This window comes from Aquarana catesbeiana, linkage group LG06, assembly GCF_042186555.1.
Source record: "Aquarana catesbeiana isolate 2022-GZ linkage group LG06, ASM4218655v1, whole genome shotgun sequence".
Taxonomy (NCBI): Eukaryota; Metazoa; Chordata; class Amphibia; order Anura; family Ranidae; genus Aquarana; species Aquarana catesbeiana.
The window spans coordinates 378,988,871-379,003,761 of record NC_133329.1 but is presented as its reverse complement, the minus strand read 5'-3'; positions in this window follow the sequence as shown (position 1 = coordinate 379,003,761).

Below are 14,891 nucleotides of genomic sequence, written 5' to 3'. Positions count from 1 at the left end.
GATAAGCTGTTATGATATAGATCTCTGCATCTGTTATTAATACATGTCTTAAACAAGCCAACCTTTTTAACAGTTTTTATCATCTTTTAATTCCAGTAAAGTCAACAGATCCATTTGTTATCCAAGACCATCTGTACTTCCTCAAATATTTTCTCTATTCATTCAGATATATTCCCACATTCCAAACACTTACTTCATCATTTGTTCAATTTAAATCTTTGTCCTAATCAACCAAAATATGACTTGGATATACAATTGTAACATTAATCTTACCAAGTTTGTGGTTTTAAAAAATCCTTTATTTTACCCTCTCTCTTTAAACTAAAACTCAACCATAAAGGTGTAAAGGTGTCTTTCTTATTTATTTATTTTTTTAAACAAGAAATACCTCTTATTCCTTCAAGATGTCACACGTTCCAAATATAACTCACATTTTGAAATGCTAAATGTCAATGAAATCATATCAAACAGCACTCGCATAAATTGCAATCTTATCATTTTTTTTCCATCCAAAAAGACCAGATATCATTTGAAATTCAAAACGTATTGATTACAAATCAAGGCGACATAGCTTATAATTTAAAACCTACAACTCTCATTAAAAAAAAAAAAAAATCACTTCTCTTGTGCTTTGATCTCCAAAATCAGCATGCATTCCAAGTCAATCATTTCATTTAATCAAATTCATTTTCATTAAATGTAGCAATGTTTAGGGAGCAAATGTAAAGCAGCTTGTAAAATGTACCTTTTTTTGTCAAGTTTGGTGGCTGCAGTGCAGTAAAAGAGAGATTCGCTAATGCTTGCTCTTTAGGCTAGCAGGGTAAAGCCATTCTGTGCAATTTGCGTTAGATGATCGTATGTTAAAACGGGGGCAAGAAAAGCTATTTTAACGCCTCATCCATTTCTAGGGATATAAAAGTTTATGCTGATATCACTGCTTACCTTATAAACTCGATGTGTGTGAACATCTCAGCATTGTTAAGCTGCACATTGGAAAATAATTACTAATTAGACCAGTCATGTGAAAGACAAAATTTACTTCTCTGTGTTGCTTTCAGAATAAATTATTGGGTAAAGAGAGAAGAACAGAGTTTTATTTTCACTCGTTGCGATTTAAAGGTGATTTATTTTATGGCTTTTTCAATTCTAGTCCAGGAAAGCGAAATAAAATATATTCTTTCAACCTAAACTTACCCTGCTTCTAATTAATCCACTGTGAAAAATTGCCCATTTATAAGACTCTTTGCAGGCTTTTTACATGAGAAGTCTGGTGTGAATAGGAAAAATGGGCCCCATGTAATTGCAGCCGTATGGCTAATATTTTGGAGATGCTTTGCTAAAGGGATAATCTTCACTTTTGGCTTAGTAAAGCTGTGTTTGTTTCAAACATCCAATCATGAGCAAAAGAAGTTCCAATTATTTAGCTGTTCCCTTGCACATGATTGGTTATTTGAATGAACAAATTTCCCTTTGCCAAGAATCTAATCTACTTAGATTTAAAGCTGTTCAGGTCACAAGGTCTTAGGCAGCCGTCTTGGCAATAGGGTATACATATATGCACAATTTACAGAATTTGGGATTGATTTACTGAAGTCAAAAAGGCTGTTCACTTTGCAGGGGAAGTTGCACATTGCAATGGAATTTGTTTCAGAGCTTAGTGAACGTGGTGAAGTTTTACTTTGCAAAAAATACCAAATCATGTCAATAAAGCAAAAAACAAACAAAAAAAACCTAGTATTTTTGATTGCACGTGATTTGAAGATGAAAGTCAGCAGAGCTTCACCTCATTCAATAAGCTCTGGGGCAACTTCCCTTGCAACTTAATATTATTATTATTATACAGGATTTATATAGCGCCAACAGTTTGTGCAGTGCTTTACAATATAAAAAGGAGACAATACACTTATAATACAATAAAATACAAGAGGATTAATAGGGCCCTGCTCAGAAGAGCTTACAATCTAATAGGGTGGGGCAGGTGGTACAAAAGGTTGTAGCTGTGGGGAATGAGCTGATGGAAGTGGTAAAAGATTAGTTAGAGACGTGATAGGCTTTCCTGAAGAGATGAGTTTTCAGGGATCGCCTGAAGGTAGCAAGAGTAGGGGATAGCCGGATAGATGGAGGTAGCGAGTTCCAGAGGATGGGAGGGGCTCTGGAGAAATCCTGGAGATGAGCATGGGAGGAGGAGATGAGAGAGCTTGAGAGTAGGAGGTTTTGAGAAGAGCGGAGAGGACGATTCGGGTGATATTTGGAGACAAGATTGGTGATGTAGCTCGGGTCAGAGTTGTGAATGGCTTTGTATGTTGTGGTTAGTATTTTGAATTTAATTTGCTGGGTGATTGGGAGCCAGTGTAGGGATTGGAGGAGAGGGTTGGCAGACACTGAGCGGTTGGTAAGGTGTAAAAGTGTGGCAGCATCATTTATGATAGACTGAAGAGAGGATAGCCTATGGAGAGGCAGGCCAATGAGAAGGGAGGTGCAATAGTCAAGGCGAGAGATAACAAGGGAGTGAATGAGGGGCTTTGTGGTTTTATTTGTTAAAAAGGGGCGAATTTTAAAGATGTTACAAAGGTGAATTCTACAAGCTTTTGCCTTTAATTTGCCTTTAATATATCAACTCTATTAACTGTAAATGTGCTTACAGGAATGATCAGGTGGCAGATTCTCCAACATTGTGATTTTTAATAAAAATATCTAAGGAGGAATATCTTAAAAAGAAAATTGGGAAAAATCTGGACACAAGCCCCGTACCATTTACAACAGGGTCTGGCTCTGAAAGGCTGGCCAATGTTCATGACTAGATAGCTTAAAACAGACCTGTCCCCCATGCTCTACCTGAGTCAGTTGAGTTCACTATTTTATGACTATAATATACATTTGTGAATGGCCTTGAATTTTTTTGGTCCTGTTTTAGGTATAGGGTGCCAGTGCTACAGTGGTTAACAGTTGATAAACCATTCCTTGAGTTTTAGTAGCCTCTATCAAGTAAATGTATTCAATAAGTTGAATGATCTGCCATTGACATAAGTTAATGTCAGTAACATATCATGGTCTTTCAGTTGTTGTAGCTGGGATGCGAAGCAACAGGCCAAGTGATGTTATTCAGAATAAATGAGAACAGGGCTTGGATCCAGCTAGGAATAAAGTAGGAGATCCAAGGGGAAGTGGGGATATGTGAGCCAATACCAGGGGAAGAAGGAAGCTTGATGTTCCACAGAGGGATAGAAACAGGCTTAAAACTAAAACCTCTTTCATAAATTCCTCTAGGATATATACAGTGAGTGAAAAAAGTGTTTGATCCCCTGCTGATTTTGTATATTTCCCCACTGACAAATTAATGATCAGTCTATAATTTTAATGGTAGGTATATTTTAACAATGAGAGATAGAATAACAACAAAAAAATCCAGAAAAAAGCTTTTCAAAAAAGTTATAAATTGATTTGCATTTTAATGAGTGAAATAAGTAATTGACCCCTTCGCAAAACATAACTTAGTACTTGGCGGCAAAACCTTTGTTGGCAATCACAGGCATTTCTTGTAGTTGGCCACCAGGTTATCACACGTTTTAGGAGGGATTTTGTCCCACTCCTCTTTTCAGATCCTCTCCAAGTCATTAAAGTTTTGAGGTTGACATTTGGTAACTCGAACCCTCAGCTCTTTCCACATATTTTCTATGGGAATAAGGTCTGGAGACTGACTAGGCCACTCCAGGACCTAAATGTGCTTCTTCTTGAGCCACTCCTTTAGAGGAGTTCCACCCAGCGGGTCCAGTAAAAAAAAAAAAAAAATAAAAGTCAGCAGCCACAAATACTGCAGCTGCTGACTTTTAATTGGACACTTACCTGTCCCTGAGTCCAGCGATGCGGGGGATCGAAGCCCCGCTCGTCTCCCCCCCGCCGTGATTGGCCGCTCAATCACCTGGGACCTGTAATTGGTCCCAGATGATTGACAGGAGGGAGGGAGCAGAGCGGAGCCCTTCCTGTGCCGAGGGGGAAGTGATGTCACCAGCCCAGGCATTGGAAGGGGCAGACTACGAGAGACCCCCTAGCAACAGGCATTTAGAGGTAAGTTAAAAAAAAAATATCCAAATTTTTTTTGTTTTTTTTTTTTTTTAGGATTTTTCATGTATTTTTGTTTTTTTGGGTGGAACCCCACTTTTGTTGCCTTGGCTGTGTGTTTTGGGTCATTGTTATGCCGGAATACCCATCCATAACCCATTTTCAATGCCCTGGCTGAGTGAAGGAGGTTCTAACCCAAGATTTGACGGTGCATGGCCCTGTCCATTGTCCCTTTGATGAGTTAAAGTTGTCCTGTCCTGAGTTGAATTGATGCCAAAGAGCTTGATTTTGGTTTTCTATGACCATAACACTTTCACCCAATTCTCCTCTGAATCATTCAGGTGTCCATTAGCAAACTTCAGACGGGCCTGTCCATGTGCTTTCTTGAGCAGGGGGACCTTGCGGGCACTGCAAGTTTTCAGTCCTTCACGACATAGTGTTTTACCAATTGTTTTCTTGGTGACTATGGTTCCAGCTGCCTTGAGATCATTGACAAGATTCTCTAGTGTAGTTCTGGGCTGATTCCTCACTGTTCTCATGATCATTGAAACATTGAAATTCCAGTAGGTGAGAACTTGCATGGAGCCCCAGACGGAGGGAGATTGACAGTTATTTTGTGTTCTTCCCATTTGCGAATAATTGCACCAACCGTTGTCACCCTCTCACCAAGTTGCTTGGCGATGGTCTTGTAACCCATTATTGTGTAGGTCTACAATCTTGTCCCTGACATCCTTGGACATGGCCATGGTGGAGAGATTGGAATCTGATTGATTGCTTCTGTGGACAGGTGTCTGTTATACAGGTAATAAGCTGAGATTAGGAGCACTCCCTTTAGGGGAGTGCTCCTAATTGCAGCTTCTTACCTGTATAGAAGAAACCTGGAAGCCAGAAATCTTGCTGATTAATAGGGGATCAAATAATTGTTTCACTCATTAAAAAAACAAATGAATGTATAACTTTTTTAAACTGATTTTTTGTTGTTATTCTGTCTCTCACTGTTAAAATAAACCTACCATTAAAACTATAGACTGATAATTTTTTTGTCCACAGGGGATCAAATACTTTTTTCGCCTCACTGTACAATATGAATGTAGGTATACACTTTGTATCACCAAAAGTCGTCACCATCACATCTGCATTAAATGACCAAAAGCATGTGTAAACTGCTCCCCATGATTTCCTTCATTAACAGTGAACGGTACTGTAATAGGGCGTACACACGGTCGGACTTTGTTCGGACATTCCGACAACAAAATCCATGGATTTTTTCTGACGGATGTTGGCTCAAACTTGTCTTGCATACACACGGTCACACAAAGTTGTCGGAAAATCCGATCGTTCTGAACGCGGCGACGTAAAAACACGTACGTCGGGACTATAAACGGGGCAGTGGCAAATAGCTTTCATCTCTTTATTTATTCTGAGCATGCGTGGCACTTTGTCCGTCGGATTTGTGTACACACGATCGAAATTTCCGACAACGGATTTTGTTGTCGGAAAATTTTATCTCCTGCTCTCCAACTTTGTGTGTCGGAAAATCCGATGGAAAATGTCCGATGGAGCCTACACACGGTCGGAATTTCCGACAACACGCTCCGATCGGACATTTTCCATCGGAAAATCCGACCGTGTGTATGGGGCATCAGTGTTATGGTATACAAAGATACATTATATTATCAAAAGTATTGGGACGCCTGTCTTTACACACACTTACACAGTTCAATATTGAGTTTGTCCACTCTTTGCAGCTATAACAGCTTCAATTCTTCTGGGAAGGCTGTCCACAAGGTTTAGGAGTGTCTATGGGAATGTTTGACCATTCCTACAGAAGTGCATTTGTGAGGTCAGGCACTTATGTGGACAAGAAGACCTGGCTCGCAGTCTCCACAATAATTCATCCCAAAGGTCTTCTATCGGGTTGAGGTCAGAACTCTGTGCAGGCTAGTCAAGTTCCTCTATCCCAAACTCGCTCATCCATGTCTTTATGGACCCTGCTTTCTGCACTGGTGCGTAGTCTTGTTGGAACAGGAAGGGTCTTTTGCCAAACTATTCCCACAAAGTTGGGACCATGAAATTGTCCAAAATGTCTTGGTATGCTGGCACCTTAAGAGTTCCCTTCACTGGAACTAAGGGGCCAAACCCAACCCCTGAAAAACAACCCCACACCATAATCCCCCCTCCACCAAATGATTGGGACCAGTGTACAATACAAGGTCCATAAAGACATGGATGAGCGAGTTTGGGGTGGAGGAATTTGAATGCCCTGCACAGAGTCCTGACCTCAACCTGATAGAAAACCTTTGGGATGAATTAGAGCGGAGAATGCAAGCCACTCGTCCACATTAGCGACTGACCTCACAAATGCGCTTCTGGAAGAATGGTCAAACATTCCCATAGACACACTCCTAAACCTTGCGGACAGCCTTCCCAGAAGATTTGAAGCTGTTGTAGCTGAGAAAGGTGGGCCAACTCAATATTGAACCCTACAGACTAAGACTGGGATACCATTAAAGTTCATGTGTGTGTAAAGGCAGGCGTCCCTATATTTTTGGTAATATATTGTACAGTATATTAGACAATTCTGCACATCCAACCTGGTGGCAACAGTCTAGGAAAGGCTTCATTCTGTTTCAGAATGACTGTGTCCCTGTGCTAGCTCCATAAAGACATGGTTTGACAAGCTGAGATTGGAGTAGCCTGCAAAATTGTAACACTGATTGAAGCAGGGGATGATCCCCGTGAAGGCCTTTATATTGTCAACCCAAGCAAAGTGGAATCTAACTTGTATGAGAGTAATCTGGTTGATAGCAGTTAGGTTGGCTGATACTCAACTACTTAGGAAAATACATCTACTGTATGTTGTATAAGTTCTGTGTAAAAAAAGATTTTTCTATGTATGTAAATTCTGTCATGATCAAGTTTTAATTGGGGATTTTGGGATGGGGGGTTCTTACCCCACCTCTCCCACATGATACTGAATGGGTGGGATTACCTGCAGATGGGTATAGATTGTGGTGTTCCCCTCCAGGGTATCTCTCATTCCTTGCTCGTTCTTGATTATGGCAGCAAACTCTGTGGCCACTTATGACTTTCTCTGAACACACCATGACAGTAACTAGATAATATTTATTTCTACATTACATGGTATCTCTCTTTTTACTTTTATTACACTGTCTGATTTTATGGGTTTATTGTGTGAACAATTCTAGGGCTTTCCAAGCGTACTTGATTCTTATTGCACCTATCTCTCACCTTCAGTCTCACTAATTTGCCTTCTTCATCCCTTTTTAAATGTTTTAGAGCTATTTTCATCACTTCTATTTTTTTGGGCACAGTTTGTCAATTGTCCACATCCTCTGAATCTTACATTTGTTTCCTTATATACACATTTTATTGTAGCTATCCCCACATTGTCTGACACCGTGACTGGTTACTTCCACGGTGTAGTTCCTGTCTGCTGGTGCCCTGCTCTTTTCACAGCTAACAGACAAGACGTCTCCTTTATTGTTTTCCATTGCACCTCTTTGTTGTTCCCAGATAAGGATAACACATGCTTTTTCATTGTTTGTTGTCTATTTGGTGGGTAAGTTATGCCCTGCACTTTTTGAGTCAGTCCACTTTTTCTTTGGCGGGTATATCTTTTCTGCCATGTAGTATCTCTTCTTGTATTATGGTATACTAATGATGTGGTCTTTCTACAGATATCCTTTACAATGTGTTTGTCTCCTGAAGAAGTGAATGTTGCTTCACGTTGCTTTAAGAAAAGCGTCAAGTGTTAGGATTCCAACCAATTATTTCCTTATGTTACATAGTAGGTGAGGTTGAAAAAAGACACAAGTCCATCCAGTCCAACCCATGTATGTGATTATATGTCAGTATTACATTTTATATCCCTGTATGTTGCGGTCGTTCAGGTGCTTATCTAATAGTTTTTTTAAACTATCGATGCTCCCTGCTGAAACCACCGCCTGTGGAAGGGAATTCCACATCCTTGCTGCTCTTACAGTAAAGAACCCTCTACGCAGTTTAAGGTTAAATCTCATTTCTTCTAATTTTAATGAGTGGCCACAAGTCTTGGTAAACTCCCTTCCATGGAAAAGTTTTATCCCTATTGTATACATGTTATAACTACATTTCATTCTTTGATGTATTCTAGGCAGGGTGGATTTGATTTAAATCAAGTGGATTTAAATCACAATTGAAATCATGATTTAAATCACTTGTAAAAAGGCTTGATTTAAATCAACTCAATTTAAATCATAATTTTTAAAGAGCAACTGTCATCTCTGTCCTGCAGTGACTCCTCCTCTGACCCGCTGTTGACTCACCGACAGCCCCATTCACCTTAATGGGATGGCTGGTGATGCGGCAGTGACACAACAAGGTGAGGGACGTGGCGGTAGCAGGTGAGGAGATGCCCGCTAATAGGCGCTGCCATGATAGATCTGAAATGACAGGTGCTCTTTAAGTGTAAGGACTTATTCTTGCTGGTAGTTGGAATCATTAATATTTCCAAATAAAATGAAGGTTTTCGATTTAGAATAATAAGCTGTCAGGTTAATAAAACAGTGCTATCACAACCGATTCAATCATACAGTTTGTAGTGTACATACTGTAGATTTGCAAAACAATGGGATAAAGGAATATTCCTGAACTGTGTTTTATCTCATGGTTACTGTGAAATTGTGTGAATGCATCAATGCAGTGCATGTTATCTCAACTTGCAGAGCTTAGATTCATTATATGAGTTTATCAAAAATTTAAATATTGCAGAATATACAGCCTCAGTCTACATAACTAAGCTCCATTTCATGCCGAATAAACAAAATTATTAATGTATCTTTAATAGAAAACTATCTTTAGATAGATTTTTACTTCAAAAGCATTTTATTAAAATAAATTTGATAGAAAAAAAAATCAATTTAAATAAAAAAAATCAGATTGAAATCAAAAATGTTTTTTTTTTTTTTTTTTTAAATCATTGATTTATATCCACCCTGATTCTAGGTAAATAATATGATTTTAATTATGTTTTCAAATAAAAGCTTCTACGTTTTTAGAATGTGTTGACCTATTTTTGTTTGGTGGAACTTTTGTCAAAATCCCATGGGCAATTTGTATGTATGAGAGACCAAGTTTTAATGTCTTTCTAAAAATAAAATGACATAGGTGTGGTTGCTCCCCCTTATTTTACTTTGTGATATTGTAGTGTGTGGTCTTCCTGGAGCAACTTGTTTTTGGGTATTTTTTGACTGATTGTGAGCCAGGTCTTCTCCTCCAACTTCAGTACCTGACCTCACACATACTTTTTCAGCTGAATGAGAACAAATTTCCACAACCACACTAAAATAATAGGGGGTGGCACCCTAAGAGGTGGCAGCTCCAAGCGAATGGCCATTGCTTTGTAATGGACTGGTCAGCAAGCTCATATAGGTGTGATAGTAAGGTCTCCATCATCTTTTGGTCATAATAGTGCAGTTTATTTTTATAACTTAATTAAAGGGGTTGTAAAGGTATTTTTTTTATTTTTTAAAAATAACAAACATGTTATACTTACCTTCACTGTGCAGCTCGTTCTGCACAGAGTGGCCCCGAACCTGCTCTTCTGGGGTCCCTCGGCGGCTGTCTCAGCTCCTCCCCGCAATAATTAACCACCTTAATGCGAGCTCCCTCGCATGGTGGTTAGTTATTGCGGGCGCGCTCCCGTGATACAGCCGGCGGCTATAGCCGCTCGCTGTATCACTCGGCCCCGCCCCCCAGCGCGCCGCGTCATTGGATGTGATTGACAGCAGCGCGAGCCAATGGCTGCGCTGCTTCCAATCCATCCACTGTAGCCAATCAGCGGCCAGGCTGAGCAGCGGAATCGAGGACGTGAACGAGCAGCCGAATTTCGAGGGGTCAGGTAAGTAAAACGGGGGGGCTGGGGACGGCGGTATGGTTAGTAGTTTTTGCACCTTAATGCATAGAATGCATTAAGGTGAAAAAATTTTTACCTTTACAACCCCTTTAAGCTTCTGCTATTTTCTCCTTAATTAAAGGATGACTCTTAAAAAGGACAAAAGGGAAGATTTCAGATTGTTTTTTGTTATATCTCCCTTTGCACCCAATTGCTCTTATAGTTTAGGTAAGAGCCGCACTTTACAGAAGTGCTTTGATGTGACAATGTGACTTTCACATATATTTATAAATGTTTGCAACTGGGAACTCAGTTTTACAGTACTCTACAAAGCAAAGCAGAATCAAAATCTTCATAAGAGGTCCTCACACCTGCCATTTATTCTGAAGGAAATATTTCAAATTTGCTTGCTGCCATGTGGGATTTGTAGATGTGTAGAATGTGGTGTGTACTGTATGTAAACATTCTATTGTCAGTTGCAGATATTTACCAAAGCTGTAGACGGACCCCTGTGGAATAATAAAAAAAAAAAAAAAGAAAAAAAAAGAATATTCTTCTAGAGACCAACAAACCTCTAAAAAATGTGCAGGTGAAATAAGTAAAAATAGATAGATGTATACAATGTACCATGGTTATTTAAACACACACCAGAATTATAGACAGACGTAAACCAGCCCTATATAATCCAGGATGTACTCATAAAAATAATTTATTATATTATTAAATAGTTCTATTGTGAATTCCCAACACTTGACTTTATTATAGCTTCCAGAATCATGCTCCTGCTCCTTTTTTTTTAAGTCAGCAAGCTAAAAGGCTTGTCAGTTACCCAGCCATATTTCATAACTGTAGTGGAGAAAAACGGGGTAGCCATGCTGTCTGGAAGGAATGTGTAAGCCAGAGGGCTGACTACCCTGAATTACAAATGTTATGGCAGTTAAGACATCTTACATACCTATAGTTCAAATATGTTTTCCCACAGTTTCAATTTATTCAGAAAAGTTGAGTTTTGCTATATTGCATTTTAACCTCTTTATGACAAACATATACACATATGCAGGTTCACCGAAGTGGGTCTTTTTCCATGGGGGTCACATATGTGCGTACCTGGATTTGTGTTGGGAACACTCTGTGCTGGGTCTCTTACTGAAGCTCGAGAGGTGATCCACATCATTGTTAAAAGCTTCTTTTTTTTTAATTGGGAAAAACCAACTTTATTAGGAAAAGGTATGAGGTACAATGATCAGACAAAACAAAAGGAAACATAGGAATGAAGGTTGCAGATAAAAAAGGTCAGCACAAATTTCTTCACATTTTCACATAGCAAACGTCATAGAATAGCCTGTATAAAGGATAGTTATACAGGCATACCCCACTTTTAAGTACACAATGGGGTTTATTTACTAAAGCTGGAAAGTGCAAAATCAGGCTCACATCTGCATAGAAACCAATGAGCTTCTAACCCCAGCTTGTTCAATTAAGCTTTGGTAATAAAACCTGGAAGCTCATTGGTTTCTATGTAGAAGTGAGCCTGATTTTGCACTTTCTAGCTTTAGTAAATAAACCCCATTGAGTACTTAAAAGTGGGGTATGCCTGTAGTGGGTTATAGTCACATGTAAGGTAAGATACTGATTCTAATAGTGACAATAAAGCTCAGTCCATTAGGTGCATGTCTCGCCATCAGATATCCATCTGTCCCATATCTTAGCATATTTAAGTGGGCAGCCTCTCTTCATATAGATACATTTTTGATAAGACAGGGTATTATTTACCTATCTTTTCCAACCGTGAATCGTAGGGAGTATTGCCTGCATCCAGTTCTGTGCCACCGTTTTCCTTGCCATGAAAAGTGTTTCGGTCAAAAAGGTAGCAAAAAATTTGTCTATTTCCAGGTGGGCTTGCAGGGGATAGAGTTTACCTCATAAATAGACATGGGCCAGGCCAGCAGGGACAGTCAGATAGAAGATGGAGCAGCAGTGTTGAGGAGGCTGTCAGTGACCCTTGAAGTGCACCCCCTAACCTGGGGGGGTGTCCTGCCTCAGGCCGGGGCTCAGGTGCTGGAAGTATCCTGCCATAACACACGAGGGGGCCCTTACTAGAGGCACGGGAGCAAGAGAGGATAGCGTGAGTAGATCAGCACTACTGGGGACTAATAAGGGGGGAGATTGCCACATGTAGCCAGTCTCCCTGAAGACATTGGTGTGCTTAAGTCTTCACCCTACCCTGGGTGATCTCCTGAGAGTCAGCCGGATGGGATGGTGAGAGTCAGTCTGGAGGACTGGTGTGGAGAATTTAGCCTGGAGGGCTAGTGAAAAGGGCAGCTGCAACCAGGTGGGTTGGCAGTGCCCGAAAGGTGGTGCTGAGATCAGTAGCCACAGAAGAGAAGTACAAGTTGTTTACTGTATTTTTTGCTACACAACAAGGGGCTGCAATTTGCTGCCTGTAAAGGACCATTGCTAAATCTCAGAGAATGTCAGATCAAGTAACAGTGATTCAGCTGGCGCAAGCAGGTTTGTGCAGTGGGGATAGGCCAAACACCCCCTGGTTCGGTTCGCACCAGAACATACCGAACAGGCAAAAAATTTGGCAGAACACATGAACACCGTTAAAGTCTATGGGACATGAACATTAATAATCAAAAGTGCTCATTTTAAAGGCTTATATGCAAGTTATTTTCATAAAAAATGTTTGGGGACCCGGGTCCTGCCCCAGGGGACATCAATGCAAATACATTTTTTTTTAAATGGCCGTTTTTCTGGGAAGAGTGATTTTAAAAATGCTTAAAGTGAAACTATAAAAGTGAAATATTCCTTTAAATTTCGTACCGGGGGGGTGTCTATAGTATACCTGTAAAGTGGCGCATTTTCCCGTGTTTAGAACAGTCCCTGCACAAAATTACATTTCTAAAGGAAAAAAAGTCATTTTAAACTACTCGCGTCTATAATGAATTGTTGGTCCTGGCAATACAGATAAAAGTCATTGAAAAAAACAGTATGGGATCCCCCCAGTCCATTATCAGGCCCTTTGGGTCTGGTATGAATATAAAAGGGAACCCCGTACCAAAATTTTAAAAAATAATTGCGTGGGGGTCCCCCCTAATTCCATACCAGGCCCTTCAGGTCTGGTATGAATTTTAAGGGGAACCCCGCGCCTAAATAAAAAAAAATACATACCAGACCCTTATCCGAGCACGCAACCTGGCAGGCCGCAGGAAAAGAGGGGGGGACGAGAGAGCGCCCCCCTCCTGAACCGTACCAGGCCACATGCCCTCAACATGGGAAGGGTGCTTTCGAGTAGCCCCCCCAAAGCACCTTGTCCCCATGTTGATGGGGATAAGGGCCTCATCCCCACAACCCTTGCCCGGTAGTTGTGGGGGTCTGCAGGCAGGGGGCTTATCGGAATCTGGAAGCCTCCTTTAACAAGGGGACCCCCAGATCCCGGTCCCCCTGTTTAAAATGGTAATGGGTACATTGTACCCGTACCATTTCACAAAAAAGTGTCAAAATGTTAAAGATGATGAAAAAAAAAAAACAAAGCAGTGACCGACCTGCCTCCATGGGAGGCTCCTGCCGTATAATGTGTCTTCGCTTTGACAGTTCTTTTATAACTGAGGGGGGGGCACATGGTGACATTCCCGGGTGACCCTGCCCCCTCTGACTCCCCGGGAAAGATGTGGGGTAGTCCCCGTACGTCAAAGGGGGGCCACCCGGTTACGTAAACCGGTGGCCCCGTCCCCCTCTGACACCACGGGGAAGCTATTGGGAAGTCCCCATGGAGGCGGGTTGGTTTATAGCTTTGTTTTTTTTTTTTTTTCTTTTTTGGTCCATCAGTGGAGCGAGAGATGAAGATGAATGGACTTCGTGGGACATTTTTATTTTTTTATTTTTTATTAAAGGACTTGTCCCAAACTGTGTCTTGTGTTTTTTTTAACATTTTGCCACTTTTTGTGAAATGGTACGGTACAAGGTACCCATTACCATTTCAAACGGGGGGTTGGGGGCAGGATCTGATGTCTCCTTATTAAAGGGGGCTTGCAGATTCCGATAAGCACCCCGCCTGCCACAACCACCTGGCAAGGGTTGTGGGGATGAAGCCATTGTCCCCATCAACATGCGGACAAGGTGCTTTGTGGGGCTACCCCAAAGCACCCTCCCCATGTTGAGGGCATGTGGCCTGGTACTGTTCAGGAGGGGGGGCGATCTCTCGTCCCCCCTCTTTTCCTGTGGCCTGCCAGGTTGCGTGCTAGGATAAGTGTCTGGTATGTGGACAAGATGCTTTGGAGGGCTATCCCAAAGCACCCTCCCCATGTTGAGGGCATGTGGCCTGGTACGGTTCAGGAGGGGGGGCGCTCTCTCTTTCCCCCCTCTTTTCCTGTGGCCTGCCAGGTTGCATGCTCGGATAAGGGTCTGGTATGGATTTTTGGGGGGACCCCCACAGCATTTTTTAAAAAATTTTGGCGCAGGGTTCCCCTTAAAATCCAAAGCAGACCTAAAGGGTCTGGTATGGATTTTGAGGGGGACCCCTATGCCATTTTGTTTTAAAACATTGGCACAGGGTTCCCCTTAATATCCATACCAGACCTGAAGGGCCTGGTATGGGGTTTGGGGGGACCCCCACACAACTTTTTTTAAAATTTTTTGTTCGGGGTTCCCCTTAATATTCATACCAGACCCAAGGGGCCTTTTAATGAACTGGGGGGACCCCATGTTATTTTTTTTAATGATTTTTATCTATATTGCCGGTATCGACAATTCATTATAGCCGCGAGTAGTTTTAAATTACCTTTTTTCCTTTAGAAATGTCATTTTGTGCAGGGACTGTTCTAAACACGGGAAAAATGCGCCACTTTACAGGCATACTATAGACACCCCCCAGGTGCGAAATTTAAAGGAATATTTCACTTTTATTGTTTCACTTTAAGCATTATTAAAATCA